We start from the raw sequence: 16,376 nt of genomic DNA on the forward strand, positions 1-16,376 counted from the left end.
GGGCTCGAACTCCCGGACCGCGAGACCGTGACCTGAGCCCAAGTCGGCCGCCCAACCGACTGCGCCACCCAGGCGCCCCCTCCCCCGCTTTTTTATTTTTTTTATTTTTTTTCAACGTTTATTTTTGGGACAGAGAGAGACAGAGCACGAGCAGGGGAAGGGCAGGGAGAGAGGGAGACACAGAACCGGAAACGGGCTCCGGGCTCCGAGCCGTCAGCCCAGAGCCCGACGCGGGGCTCGAACTCCCGGACCGCGAGACCGTGACCTGAGCCCAAGTCGGCCGCCCAACCGACTGCGCCACCCAGGCGCCCCCTCCCCCGCTTTTTTATTTTTTTTATTTTTTTTCAACGTTTATTTTTGGGACAGAGAGAGACAGAGCACGAGCAGGGGAAGGGCAGGGAGAGAGGGAGACACAGAACCGGAAGCGGGCTCCGGGCGCCGAGCCGTCAGCCCAGAGCCCGACGCGGGGCTCGAACTCCCGGACCGCGAGACCGTGACCTGAGCCCAAGTCGGCCGCCCAACCGACTGCGCCACCCAGGCGCCCCCTCCCCCGCTTTTTTATTTTTTTTATTTTTTTTCAACGTTTATTTTTGGGACAGAGAGAGACAGAGCACGAGCAGGGGAAGGGCAGGGAGAGAGGGAGACACAGAACCGGAAACGGGCTCCGGGCTCCGAGCCGTCAGCCCAGAGCCCGACGCGGGGCTCGAACTCCCGGACCGCGAGACCGTGACCTGAGCCCAAGTCGGCCGCCCAACCGACTGCGCCACCCAGGCGCCCCTCCTCCTAATTTTTTAAAATATTTATTTACATATTATTATTATTTTTTTTTCTTTTCAACGTTGTTTTTTTTTTTTTTTTTTTTTTTAATTTTTGGGACAGAGAGAGACAGAGCACGAGCGGGGGAGGGGCAGGGAGAGAGGGAGACACAGAACCGGAAGCGGGCTCCGGGCGCCGAGCCGTCAGCCCAGAGCCCGACGCGGGGCTCGAACTCCCGGACCGCGAGACCGTGACCTGAGCCCAAGTCGGCCGCCCAACCGACTGCGCCACCCAGGCGCCCCCTCCCCCGCTTTTTTATTTTTTTTATTTTTTTTCAACGTTTATTTTTGGGACAGAGAGAGACAGAGCACGAGCAGGGGAAGGGCAGGGAGAGAGGGAGACACAGAACCGGAAACGGGCTCCGGGCTCCGAGCCGTCAGCCCAGAGCCCGACGCGGGGCTCGAACTCCCGGACCGCGAGACCGTGACCTGAGCCCAAGTCGGCCGCCCAACCGACTGCGCCACCCAGGCGCCCCTCCTCCTAATTTTTTAAAATATTTATTTACATATTATTATTATTTTTTTTTCTTTTCAACGTTGTTTTTTTTTTTTTTTTTTTTTTTTAATTTTTGGGACAGAGAGAGACAGAGCACGAGCGGGGGAGGGGCAGGGAGAGAGGGAGACACAGAACCGGAAGCGGGCTCCGGGCGCCGAGCCGTCAGCCCAGAGCCCGACGCGGGGCTCGAACTCCCGGACCGCGAGACCGTGACCTGAGCCCAAGTCGGCCGCCCAACCGACTGCGCCACCCAGGCGCCCCCTCCCCCGCTTTTGAAGTAGGTGCTGCTGCTCCTGATTTCTGTCTTCTCCATTTCATGTAGACAAGTGATATCATCAGTACGAGCCCCGTGGTGGATGGAAAATATTGACAGACATTTTCTGCCAGTTACGTGCTTGGCAGGAATCTTCTTCAGTAACAAAACCATTACTTGATTTTTTTAACACTCACTCAGTTTGTTTGTTGTCTGCTGTTTCCCTATTGATGGTAGAAGGACCTACTGCAAACAGGGACGGCCAAGTGGAGAATGGATGGTGTGGAGGCAGCTTACAGGTGAAGAGGGAAGGCTGACCTCCTGTCACAGTCTGGAGGCCAGGTGGTCACAACCAAGCAAAACCGGGTTTTGAAAAAAGACAGAAGGTAACAGAAAAACAACAAGATGAAGACATTCAGATAGAATCAAACCACTCGACCAGATGTTCTACTCTCCTAAGGCTTTGTGTGAGGGTTCTCCAAAAACCTCAATCAAGAGAAAACCTTCTGCCTCATGAAAGGTTTATTTTCTCACCATAGACGAAAATGAATGTTGCCAATTTTGTAAGTTTAATATGACCTTGATTACAAAGACACAGAACAAAATTCAGAGCACAGCTCTGAAAATCCAAAGTATAACATCTAACTAAATTCAGCAATGCAATGAAAATAATAAAACATCACAACAGCCATGAGAATGTTCCAAAAATGCAAGACTCTCATGATATCGGAAATAGCCTATAATTTAATTCAACACTTCAACCAACTATGTAAAAATCATGTAATTATCTGAATAGATGCATAAAACTTTTGAAAAAATTTAAAATCTCAATTAATATACAGTAGCTGAAAACTTTTTTAATTTTTTTTAACATTTTTTTAATTTTATTGAGACAGAGAGAGACAGAGCATGAACGGGGGAGGGGCAGAGAGAGAGGGAGACACAGAATCGGAAGCAGGCTCCAGGCTCTGGGCCATCAGCGCAGAGCCTGACGCGGCGCTCGAACTCATGGACCGCAAGATCGTGACCTGAGCCGAAGTTGGACGCTCAACCGACTGAGCCACCCAGGCGCCCCTGAAAACTTTTTTTAAAAAAAGACAGACACTGCCTTGAAAAATAAAGCATGTGCAAAAGTATTACAGCAAATCTCATATACAAGAGAAACAATTTGGTTGTATTTCCTTTAATAGTTGGAATAAAGCAGATTCCATTACCATTATTATTCAACATAAGGCAGAATGCTTGACTAGACAAGTAAAGTGGAAAAGAAAAAAAGTCAAGAGAAGGAAGAGACAAGTTGACAAATAGGTATCAGACACGGCTGCACCCTTTCACATATTCCCAGCCTTCTCTGTCTCGTGTTCCGGCCACCACTGCAGTGACCAAATCTGTGTGAACCCCAACCAAATTTGCTCTGGTGCAACTTCACACGTGCCCAAGCCCAGGCTGCATTCTGTTGTGTCCTGCCCTACAGTTTCCTGTTAATGTCAAGGCATGAGACACGATGGGACCCCACTTGGCACTATGGTTGTGAAATTCAGAAGGTTGGGTGATCTAATGTCCCCTGGGCAAACCATTGACTAATGAGAAGTAGGAGACAGAACATAAATTCTAAGCTTTCCTCCTCCAGACAGACTCTCTAGAGATGCAGTTAATTCTACGTTTTGGGGGATGCTACATTAAATCAAGCAAAAAGCTGCAATTAACAGCAGCTAATTCATTGCTTCTCCATTTCTTCCCTTTGACTTTACCTTCATTACACCTTCTCCTTGAGATTACATTCCCTAGTGAAGAAGTAGCACGTATGTCTTAGCCTGACATTCTTTCTGACAAACAAAAGCTAAGAGTGAAGCTGTTAACGTTTGGCCCTAGAATATGGACCATCATGTGGGGCGTTCTGCAGAGCAGCTGGGTCATTGAACAGCCTCAAGGTTGTACACAAACCAAAACCCTGGTGTAAATCTGGCAGTGATAACTGCTGACCTTCGGTGGTGTTCCACTTAACGCTGTTACCTGTGGTTAGTCGTGAAGAGAAATAGGTCAAAGGTGAAGTATTAGCATACGTAGCAGCCAAGGTGCCGGAACAGTTCAGGAAGCAATGGAAATAACAAGGACAGGGGAGGGGAACTGGTTTATATGAACTACATTTGGAATCTTTGATAAAAGAAAATGGTAAGCTTAGGGCATTCAGTTTCCAGCTTAAAGTGTGCCATGGATTCCAAGGGACTTTTCATGACTGCTTTTAAAGCAACTGTCATCTCTGCAGGTGCAGAGCAGACTGTGTTAAACTTCACACCCAGGACCCGACTGTAACCGTGGTGGTAAAGTTGTAAAGAAGACTGATTCACTGCCAACCTTCTCCAAAGTCAGAATTTAAACCCTGATATGAAAAGACCAGAATCCTGACTGTTAGGCTAGGGATATTCGGGTGGGCGAGTGTGGGGGTCTTGAGCCCTGAGACTCTCCTGAAAGTTTTGATTGGTAGAATCAAGCTCTGATTTCGCCAGAGAAAAGTAGCCTCCCTTTGCCAGGGGACATTGCAGTGACTTAACTGCACGCCACAAAGATGCAGATTTTCCTTGGGATTTGCCACCTGGCTTCTCGTTGCTTCCAGGTTAAAACCAGAAGTCGGACACATCTCATCCTGAGAGGAGAATTACAGTTTCTGCTCTGTGAGGACAAAGCTATATGACCCCAGAAATTGTAGAAACTCATTAAATAATACCAATGAGAACAGGGAAATACAAATGGGTCATAAAGCTGCATGTTAAAGGCTTTGAATTGGAGGTTAGGGAGGTGCTAAACAGGGGCGATTTATTGACATGGGGTGCACAGCTATGTCAAGGGTTCAGTGTTCTTAACAAGGATGCCAGGATGTGGTCCTAATAGTTTGTTGAAATGGCCCCTTCAACCACCTCTTTGACATACAAAGACCTGCCCGGTGAATAAGGTGATGATGCCAAAATTTTCTTGGCCCGGTACTGAGGGAAATGTCAGAGGTCTTAGTGAGGTGACAATGTTAGATGAGACTAACTCTTTAGATGTGAGAAACTACCTCTAATAATGTTCCCCGAGATCATCCATGTACACACCCCTTACTAAGAAAATAAGAAATATACTTTTGAGAGAAGCACTGGGATATTGGAGAAAACAACTTATTATCTGTAGGCCAAGGTTGAAAGTAGGATGTGCTGCTATAGGCTGAGCCCCTCAATATCAATGAGGATGGTGGGATTCCAGAAGAACATGGCAATACGCAATCCCTTTTGAGAATAGACAGAGGTCCTTACTACAACAGGGAATTAGGATGGAATGCCCACAGTGGTTATTTGATCATGTTGTTCTCATGGGAAAGAGAGATGAACAACCAATTAGGGATATGTGTGTGTGCGTGTGCATGTGTGTGTGTGTGTGTGTGTGTGTGTGTGTGTGTAACTTTTCTGTCCTACTATTATGTAGTGGGCAAATGTGGATATCAGCTGACAAATGGACTATTAGGGTTCATCACCAAATTTCTAGATCAAAATCAGTCCACAAACTAAGAGCACTTTGCAACGTGAAAAATGTCATAAGTGCTTCTTCAACTTTTCCTGACAAGATCCATGACTATTTTCCAAGGTAACTATGCACCGGAGATGAAGGTAAGGATATCTAGGTATTTTGTGGATTAACACAAATGCAGCCTGACCTGGAGTTCTTACGAGGGGACAACTAAAAGCATTTGGATTCTCTGGAGAGAGATGGGGCATTTAGAGGTTGCATGATAAATGGAAGTCTAGCTAAGGCCTATTTCATAGTAGGACTAACGGACTTGAAGACCTACCCTGGGGTTACTCTTCCACTTTTTAAGTGTGTAAGAAAATATATGTGCACAAATATCATTTGGAAACCAAACCAAAACAAAACAAAACAAAACAAAACAACAACAGCAACAAAAACAAGACAACAACCAACCAGCACATTTCTCTTGGGAATGAAGGTTGGGTTACCCCACCATTCAAGAAAATAAGATCAGCCGAAATACTGGCCTAACATGAGAGAAATCTGAAACAAATGTTGAAGCAGGAGAGGACAAACACCTGCTACAATCTCAGCAAGTTCTCAGCATCAGAGCGGACAGCCTGTCCCCACCTCTCCAGAAATCTGAGTGGAATGTACAGCTGGCTGCCACCTTGAAGGAGACATGTTTCCTCTCAGGAAACATGACCGTATCTATTCTCACACTGATGGAGATCCTACACTGTTTTAAATTTTTTAATGTCTGTTTATTATTTTTGAGAGACAGAGCATGAGTGGGGGAGGGGCAGAGAGAGACGGAGACACAGATTCGGAGGCAGGCTCCAGGCTCTGAGCTGTCAGCACAGAGCCCAATGTGGGGCTCGAACCCACGAACTGTTAGATCGTGACCTGAGCCGAAGTTGGATGCCTAACTGACTGAGCCACCCAGGCACCCTGATGGAGATCCTATATTGTAGTAAGACAGTAAGAGGGCCAGCTATAGAGGAGTGACAAAGTGGCTCTCAGAGGAGTCCAGGTGGAGACTCGAGTAGACACATCGTATATACCACATTAACTTTTCTTGGCCTCTTTAACTATGGCTCCAACTATGGCCTCTTTAACTAGAGACTGGCCCATGATTTAATGAATTTGTGCTTAGACACAACTGCAGAGGACCTTGCTGCTTGCCCAAGCTAAGTCCTCTGTCCTTAACTGTGTATGCTGGGACACGAGGTTCCCTTGGTGCCCAGGGAGGTGAAATTGATAAGTTCAGGGGAGTCAATACACATTGGTGTAAATCTTCGCTCAACTGGAGGAGAGAGCCAGTGGGTTAATTCTTCTCCCTTTTCCCCTCTGGACACACTGCCCTAAAATGCAACCAAAATGTTAAATAAAATCAAGGATCAGTGCTTAGTGGCAACTAGTTTCATGGAATATGTCATGGTGGCTCTCCTTCCTTTGCTTCCCTTTCCCAGGCCCTCCCCTCTGTTCCTGGAATTGTACTCTCTAATAACTTGGTAGCATATAAGCCATTTCATAAGCGGCTGTTTTCTGGGGGTCCCAGATTAGAACAAAGGGGAGTCAACAATTGGTATCATATACAGACAATATGCTCATTGTTAAAGGAAATACAATAGAATCATCAGATAAATGTGTTAAACAAATTAGAGTTCTGCAAATCTGTCAGGTACAAGATGATCAGCAATAATGAATCAGAAAAACATCATGAAAAGAAAGTATTATTCACAGCAATAGTATTAAAAACAGTGCCATATTAGCACAGAAAAAAAGACACTTAGCAGATGATACAAAATAAAACACTCACATTGTCATAAATACAAAGGAAGCTGTGTTATGATAGAGACAGCCCAAGACAGCAAGGAAATGATGGATAATTTAATGTATCGTGTTGGGAAGAAATGGTTCATTGTGTGAAAAAAGAATAGTGAGTGTCTACGTGAAAAAAAAAAAAAAAACACAGAAAAAGTTTTGTGAGTTTGACATGAGTCCCTTCTCCAGCCTAAAGAAAGTGATCCTAACACAGTATTAACCCTGAAGTGTCAACACATTAGTCATGTGGTCACCTATGTATGGAAGCCTGTTCAGGGATATCTCTTGGTCCGCTATACTACATGGCCTGGGGGCTTAGTGCGTGACTGAAGGCTGGGAGTTACTCACTCAGACTTACTCTGTTGTTGACAAGATGTGTAAGTGGAAGGAACCTGAGTCTCATGGCTTTTCTGTGCTCATATGTCCTTTCCATCTTATCAGCTTCCTGCCAATCTCTCCGCCGTCTTCAGAGGGGATGACTGAGGACATCCGAATCTCTTAGTGTCTGTATCCTGTGTGATGCTTTTCTGCTCCCCCTGCCTGTGTCCTTTCCAAGGCCACTTGGTGCTGGCTCAGCCTAACAAAGCCCCATGAGTTGGATTGACCATCTGAGGAGAGCCATTTCTGGTGGTTTCATATCCACGAAATACCATCCACAGAAATAAACACTTGATGTGCTAAGAACAGCCATGTCAAAAGCACAGATATAAAGGTGGCAGTAGAGAAATTCGAGGGCATTGGTGGTCCTAGACAGGAATACACCAAAACTAGACATTCATGTTTATGTGATCACATTGACAAGTTTAACAGATTGGTGACAGATTAGGAGAAGACATTTGGAACGTCCAAAAATGCTAAAGAATTAATATCCAGAGTATCAACAGAAATATTGAAATGTAATTCAAATTTAAAAGAAAGCAAATGACACACGTAAAAAATTTGCAGCATGGAAAACTAGAAGGCTAACAAATAATGAGAAATGGCTGTAAAATGGAAGGAAGTAGACAATCAGCATGATGCCTTTTCATAAGTAACCAAAACAAGCTGATTTTAAATTTAGGAAACACTATCTAATCTAAAATCAAAACAAATTTAAAACATTTAACAATAAATCACAGGCATTTTGATATAATATACTAATGAGCCTTGAAATGTATGATAATTAAGATAAAAATAGCATGAATTTCAAATGAATTAGTCTTTGAATGACTTACACATGATATAGACAACAACATTTTACTAGACTTTGGAAAGCAGTAGCTTAATCCACGCATACCCCAAGAAGGTCAAATCCTAGAGAAGAGATGATAGAATAAAATAAAACCACTTTGTGAAATCTTGTTACCCAATGCTTTGTTTTTTTTTTAATTGATAAACTTTACAGGGGGACAGTTTTAGTGTTACAAAAAATTCAGTGGAAAGAAGAGTGTTCCTGTATATCCCCTGACCCCCAACCCCTAGATGTCCTGTTATTAACATCTAGCATTAGCCTGGTACGTTTGTTACAAATGATGAGCCAACATTGATATGTTATTATTAACTAAAGTACATAGGTTTTATTAGGGTTCATGTCTTGTGTTATACATTCTATGGCTTTGACAAATATACAATGATATGGTACCAACGTTACTGTGGGGACGGATATATATATATATATATATATATATATATATATGCATATTATATGGCTATGTTACATATAATGTATGTATGTATGTATCACATATTATATTTGCATTTCCTCCCAAATGCCCCGTGATCCACATATTAACCCTCCCTCCCCCAAACTCATGGCAATCACTGATCCTTTACTCTCTCCATAGTTTTGTCTTTCTGAGAATGTCATATGGTTAGGATCCTATAGTCTGTAGCCTTTCTGGATTAGGTTCTTTCACTTAGCAATACGCATTGAATATTTCTCCATGTCTTTTCATGGCTTCTTAGCTCATTTCGTGTCAGTGCTGAATAATATCCAATTGTCTGGATGAAGCACAATTTATCCATTCATCTACTGAAGGGCATCTTCGATATTTCCAAGTTTGGACAATTATGAATAAAGCTGATGTAAACATCACAGGCTGGTTTTCTGTGGACATGAGTATTTAGTTCCTTTGGATAAATACCAAGGAACATCATTGCTGGAACATTTGATATGTTTTGTTTTGTAAGAAGTCACCCGACTACCTTCCAAGTCTGTATTCCCACCAGCAATGAATGAGAGTTCCCGTTGCTTCACCACCTCACCAGCATGCGATGGTCTCAGCGTTCCAGATCTGGGCCATTCTAATGGTTGTGTAATGGCATCTCGTTGTTTTAATTTGCATCTCCCCAAGGACATATGATAGGCCCCATCTTTTCATACACACACTCAACCATTCTGAAGCTTGTCCTCAACTTCATCAGTGTCGTAGATTGTCCCAGACTTTCCCAGCAGACAAAGTAGTCTCTTTTTGTCTTAAGTTATCCTAACTCAGGAGTGGTTGTGCTTCCCCAAATATCTGCTGAGAACTGCAGACAATGCAAGAATAATTACCACCACTGCTATCTTTACAAACACAATTAATTTATATTAGTATCTGTGCCAGGCCTTATTTGTAATTAAATAGGTTTCACTGGGAAGGCAATATCAGCCTGATAGGTTAGGGTTAGGGTTAGGTTTAGGGTTAGATTTGGAGTTAGGGTTAGGGTTAAGGTTAGACTTGGAGATAGGGTTAGGGTTAGGGTTTATTGTCAGGTTAGGGTAGGGTATAAGGTTAGGGGTAGGTTTAGGGTTAGGGTAAGGTATATGGTTAGGTTTAGGGTTAGACTGCCAGGCTTTTTTTTCTGGAGCATTATTGCAAGATCTCTTCCAGTCACCGGTGCAATTATGCCTGTTTCTCGTCTCAAGTAAATGGTCTCATTTCCATCTGTTTTTTGTCTTGCCACATACTCAGAAGTCTCCTGTCATTCTCTATTTCTTCTCTATTTTTATGTACTTTTCATACCGATTTTCACTGTACAAAATAATACATAACATTATGTTGTGTTCCTTTTATGTGTATCTCCCCAGGCCACAGCCCACTCATCTGTATATCTGAAGTTGAAAAGATCGTCCCCCTTCTGCCATCCATATTGGAAACTCAGGACTTTTGTTTCCCCTGTCCTTATCATATATAGAAATGCTCATTGATTCTGACTCTACGTTCCTCTAACTATCTCCCGAATATCCCTTTCCACTCATTCTCTTGGTGGCTACCTTAGTTACGTCTTTCCCCGACTAGTTCATTGTATTCCCTTTCACACGAGTACTACAGTCCCCCTGCCCCCGACATCCAGGTCATCTGCCTTCACAGCTAGTCCACGGTCTGGCATTTGTGACCTGCTTCTGCATCACCTTCTAGTCTCCTTCACACTGACCTCATTTCTGTGCAGCCAATGTCCTGCTCCTGGGAAGTGCTCCCACAGCCCGAGCATGATGCTTGACTCCAGCACTGTTCCCTCTGGTGTCTCTGCTTTGCCTGTCACCTCACTGACCCTTGCACTCAAAAGTTGATGAGCTACTCTACATTCTTCAAAGGCTTTCCCAAAAGCCTTCCACGACCACTTTATAGGGGCACCTGGGTGGCTCAGTTGGTTAAGCATCCAACTTTGGCTGAGGTCATGATCTCCGGGTTCTGGGGTTTGAGCCCCACGTCGGGCTTTGGGCTGACAGCTCAGAGACTGGAGACTGCTTCAGATTCTGTTGTCTCCCTCTGTCTCTACCCCTCCCTTGCTACGCTCTGTCTGTCTCTGTCTCTCAAAAATAAAGAAATTAAAAAAAATTAAAACCACTTTATAGAATTAACCATTCTTTGCTGTGTTATATGATAATGCAGGATTCCTAATCCTTCTTAAAAGCCTTAATTATATCTCATTGCTGATATGTTTTACTATTTTTTTCTTCCAGAATGTGAGTTGCTCAAGGGTATAGGTATGTACCCAGCTCCTTCTCTGCCAATATATTCATCATTATCTCAGACCTGGAAGAGACTCACAGGTCTGCTTAAGAAAGGAATCACTGAATACATGAGTAAAAATAGTTGGCTTATTGTTATCTTTATTCTCTGTATCACTTTCATAAGATACAAACTAGAAACACAACAGTAGATTTTTTTTTCTTGAGTGCATGTGCCTAACCACACCACAAATGACTAACCTGAAGATCTTTTTTATCAAAAGAACATTTTAAAGATCTCCATTTATATCCTCTCAACAACTAACACTTTTGGTTGATTGCCTAAGGTGCCGTGGTGGCCAAGAATTATGATTAAGTTTCTAATAATGGAGTCTGAAAATATACATCTGGGTTTTTTCCTAAATATTTTTAATACCTGTATTTCAAATATGTGCTTTCTGTAAGAACATTTTTATTTGATCATGCTCTATGAATAAATGCACATTTCAGTTACCTGTGACCCCAGATTTCAGGATTTTATTTTATTTTTTTTTATGGGAGCCCACGATAAATTAAAATCTGTTCCTATAAAACGTGGTCCTGGCAGATGACAAATGAGGAAAAGAGCGCTCTGAGTCTGAGTCACTATATTAGAAGCTACAACCCCCTCTTGCTCATGTGCAGGAGAGGGCACATTGGGGTTGGAAGGGTGAAGCATTCTGTGGCTCACCCTTTGGCTTTTGGCCTCTGTTCCACAGTCCAAACATTAACTGGGAAGCTCACAGTTGAAATGGGGCAGAGTACTATCAGATTCCTGCTGCCTCAATTTTCAAAATGGTAGTGGTTGGAGTATTTTTCATGCTTTTCTGGTGGGCAGGTCAGCTGGGGGAATCCAGGAACCTGGCAGCTGTAAGTGAAAGGGCATTTTCTCTGGCGCACATATCGGCCACTTGTCACAGCTGGCCAGAAGCATACTCAAAGACTCCCGGAAAGGGGCACTGCTGGGAAAGAACATACAAGGGTTCTTTTGTAAAAATGTCCTTCCTGAGTCTGGACTCTTCTGAACACGTGTTGGTCTCCCAGACACCTTGGTGCGCCCATACTGGGCTCATGAGTGCACCCGGCTGGCCTTGTTTCCCTGAAGAGTCTGTAATCCTGGAAGCGATCTTGCCTTGCATGAAAATGGACGGAGTGACCTCGGAATATACATATATATATATATTCTGTCCTGTGCTTTTTGCGTTTGTCCTCGCGGGTAACCAGGGTGGGGCTACGGTTTGTAGCACGGAGCATATAGACATTGTGATGGGACCACCACTCCTCCGGTTTTGTCTCCGTCCTCTGGCCTGGGAAGGCATCCTGAGAAGTCACAGCCCAGGAGCGGATAAGGACGGTGATGATTAGGAGGGCTTGGTGGCGGTGGCATTGGGAATAGGTTAGTTGTGACAGCTACTTCCTGAATCCCAAACTAATCTGAGCACGTTTTGAGCACGTTATGAGCCTGAACGCATTCAACCTTCCCCCTCAACGCAGGGCCCCTTCTTACCCCCACTCAGACATTTTCATCCCCACTGATTCTGGAGAGGCATTTCCTTTCAGATGCTCTTTTCCTTTTTTTTTTCACTGGAGCCCAATGACAGAGGTAAGAGACTTAAAGGAAGTCACATTCACATGTTCCATCTACCTCGTCGCCACAAAAGCTGCATCTTTGCTACTTTCTGTCAGTGTCCTAGTTAGGAAGGCCACACATACCACGTTTGAAACATAGCCTCCTATTAAGGCTGATCACGGATCTCTATGAACTACTAAGACATAAAAAAAAAATGAAGATACAGAAGGAAACGTACAGATTTTGCTTTGCAAAAAACTGTGAATAAAGAAACACAGATTCTATTTTCCCTGTGTAGCTGTACTTACATGTTTCCGCCTTTTCCAGAAAGCGTTTGGGAAGGGACCTTTGCCCTGAAATGAGAGTCAACTTGGAGGCAGGCTGCCTTTCAGGCGTCCAAGCAGTTTTCACAATTTCTGTACATGGTAAGATGCCTTGCAGATGTGTAAGGTTCACGGTTCACGATGTAGTATGTATTTAGTTCCCCAGACCCTGTCCGGCTTACAAACACGTTTGCAGGCAAGAACATTCTTCCAGGGATGACTGAGGTGGCTTTATAAGTGGCTTAGGAACAGGGACTAATACCTACCCCAAATTCAAGAAAGAAGACACGGCCACATCTGGGCAACCATTCCCTTTTCATTTTAGAGAACATGCCACAAAGCTGCAAACTGTGAAGATTGGATTCCAGAGAAGGCAGGGCAACGGCCAGCTGACTTAGTGGCAGGGAAGGCTCATGCCGGCTTTCTGGTTTGTCTCTGACACCGGGCTCAGGGGCGACTTTGCTACCAGACAAAACCCCTGAAATCTCTCAGGGCCGTTGGGCTGGTGAGTAATTCAATGACCTGAGCCCGCTCTTCCTGTGTGACCGATTTTCAAACCGGAGGCTTCCGTGAAGAAAGGAGGAGAATGAGGGTAGGTTTTGTGGATGAATTTACATGCTGTGGTATAACGTCACGTGCTGGGTCATTCCGGAAAGTGCCATGCGGCTTCCTCCTCACACCATATGCCTCTCCATTGAAGAGGAAAAGGCAAGGTTGGTTGGGCAGGTTGTTCCTGCTTCTCCTATCATATCAGGCTGCTTAATTTGGCAAAAAACAAAAAGCAAAAAAAACACATGAAAATAGAAAAATAATGTAACGAAAACAAATCGCATAATCACACGTCTCTTTTAGAATGAGCAGCTGAATGGATACCAAACTGGATCACCACTGATGGACCCTGAATATCACACAGAGCTCCAGCGGGTTGGGCACGCGGTATGGACCAGTGACGTTGAACCCGGGCGTGTGCGGTTCCAAAGCTTCCTTCCAAGGTTCTAACACTTACTGCACAGGGGACTTTGGACAAGTAACTTGACTTTTTCATACTTCAGATCACTCGTCGGTTAAGTTATATAAAATCATTATCCTTCTAGTCTAACAGCAAGAATTCAATTAATGTTCCAATTCTCTGGACACAGTCGATGCTCACTCAATAGCTTCCCTCCTGCCAGGAAACCCTTGCCATTTCCATAATATGTAAAAATAACACTATACCTTAGGTGAAGAACAAAGGGGACTGAGACCACCGACGGTAATTCTCACAGTGATGGAACTGATGCTGCTCAGAATGTTAGGGTCACGGGAGAAACAGTTTGGAGATTAAATGGTGGATTTGGGTTGGGGGACAGCGACGAGGATCATTGTCTCAAAGGTGAGTGCATACTATTGGCAAGTTTCTTTTCTAATAAGCTTTGAGTTTTTTTTAATGTTTATATATTTTTGAGAGAGAGAGAGAGAGAGAGAGAGAGAGAGAGCGAGAGCGCGTGAGCAGGGAAAGGGCAGAGAAGAAGGAGACACAGAATCCGAAGCCACAGCTCCAGGCTCTGAGCTGTCAGCACAGAGCCCCACGCGGGGCTCAAACTCACAAACTGTGAGATCATGACCTGAGCCTAAGTCGGACGCTTACCCGAATGAGCCCCCCAGGCGCCCCTCTAACAAGCTTTTCAATGGCATGCATTGTATGTGCCAGGTACTGTTCTCAGCACAGTATATGTTTTATTTGATTTATCATAATAATTCCAAGAGGTACCTTGTATTTATGGCCCTATTTTACAGATTAGCAAGATGTTGCAAGGAGATGAAGCAGGAAAGGTAGCAGCTTCTCAAGCGACCGAAGGAAACAACAATATTCACTTATAGACAGACCAACTACAAAGACCATGGTTTTTATTCTATACTCGGCCATCTTTTTTCCCAAGGGGGCGCTTAGCACACTGATTTCCTGTCTCTCCTGAGAACAGTTTGTAATTGTTTTTTTCTGCTGATTATTATTATTATTATTGTGGTTGTTATTATTATTTGGAGAGAGAATGCAATCATCAGGGGAGGGGCAGGGAGAATGGAGAGAGAATCTTAAGCAGGCTCCATATTCAGGGTGGAGCCCAACATGGGGCTCAGATCATGACCTGAGCAAAATCAGGACAACACTTAGCCGACTGCACCACCCAGACACCCCTTTTTCTATTGAATTTTAATTGTGATTACTTTCTTTCTCATGTCTGTCCAAATTGTATTTATTCACACTACTTCCCTGTCTCTCGCTTAATTTTTGTGCTTAATCTTTGGCTAACCTCTACACCTGCCTCCAACTGTTTGAATCTGGAGGTAACCTTGTCACACAGAAGAATCTTTCCTTACATCCAAAAAAATTCAAGTCAAACATCTGGTAAAAATTCCCGCACTGTAGCCTATGTGGAGTATAAAGTCCGAATAATTTACGTTGGTGCATGAGACCCTTAATAATTGTACCTTGATGTACTTTCACTTTTCCTCTCACATAATCCCCACCCCCCACCCCCGCATCATCTTGTTATTAATACTGGACTCATTTTTCTCTTTTGGAACAGACCCTGCCTGGCCCTGTCTCCGTTCATAAAACATCCTTTCCTATCACCTCTACCTCTTAAAATTACTCATTTTTTCCTTCAAGGTCCCACTTAAATGAATCTTTTCAAAATCATCTCCCAAATTTTCCCAAGTAGAATTATTTTCTTGTTTTTAACTGTTGGAGACGGTTCAGCCGAAATTGGATTCTGGGTCTGTCACATGCATCATGTGTAACTTTGGGTAAATCACATCGTCTCCAGAATTCTTGATTTTCGACATAAAAAGCAGAGAGGCACCTTGGCAAGTCCCGAGATGGGACCTGAAGTCTCTGGCCTCATCATGTTGTGATTATTGCCTTTCATTGAAGACAAGGGCCAGCCACACACTGTGACTCGCAGGTAGTGTTCTTAGGTGAGTTACACTGAAATCCGTGTGCCCATTTTCACAGATGAAAAAGCCCCAACATCGAGGACAGGTGTCATCTCCACGTCTTCTGCTCAAAGAACTTTTTTTAAAGTTTTTTTAACGTTTTTATTTATTTTTGAGACAGGGAGAGACAGAGCATGAACAGGGGAGGGTCAGAGAGAGGGAGACACAGAATCTGAAACAGGCTCCAGGCTCTGGGCTGTCAGCACAGAGCCCGACGCGGGGCTCGAACTCACGGACCGCGAGATCATGACCTGAGCGGAAGTCGGCCGCTTAACCGACTAAGCCACCCAGGCGCCCCTGCTCAAAGAATGTTTTATCCATGAGTTTTGCTTTATTATTTTTCTATAAAAATAGATAAAAACATATCTCCTAGTGTACTAAGTTCAGGAACGATTGCAACTGTATTATTTTTTAATATGTATTTATTTTTAAGAGAGAGAGAGAGCGTGAGCAAGGGAGGGGCAGAGAGAGGGGGAGACACAGAACCTGAAGCAGGCTCCAGGCTCCGAGCTGTCAGCACAGAGCCCGACATGGGACTCAAACCCGCAAACCTTGAGATCACGACCTGAGCTGAAGTTGGATGCTTAACAGACTGAGCCACACAGGTGCCCCAGGGGATGACTGCAACTTTAAAACTGATGAACAATGAAACAAGTAGGAAAT

The sequence above is a fragment of the Lynx canadensis genome, chromosome B1 (genome assembly GCF_007474595.2).
Source record: "Lynx canadensis isolate LIC74 chromosome B1, mLynCan4.pri.v2, whole genome shotgun sequence".
Taxonomy (NCBI): domain Eukaryota; kingdom Metazoa; phylum Chordata; class Mammalia; order Carnivora; family Felidae; genus Lynx; species Lynx canadensis.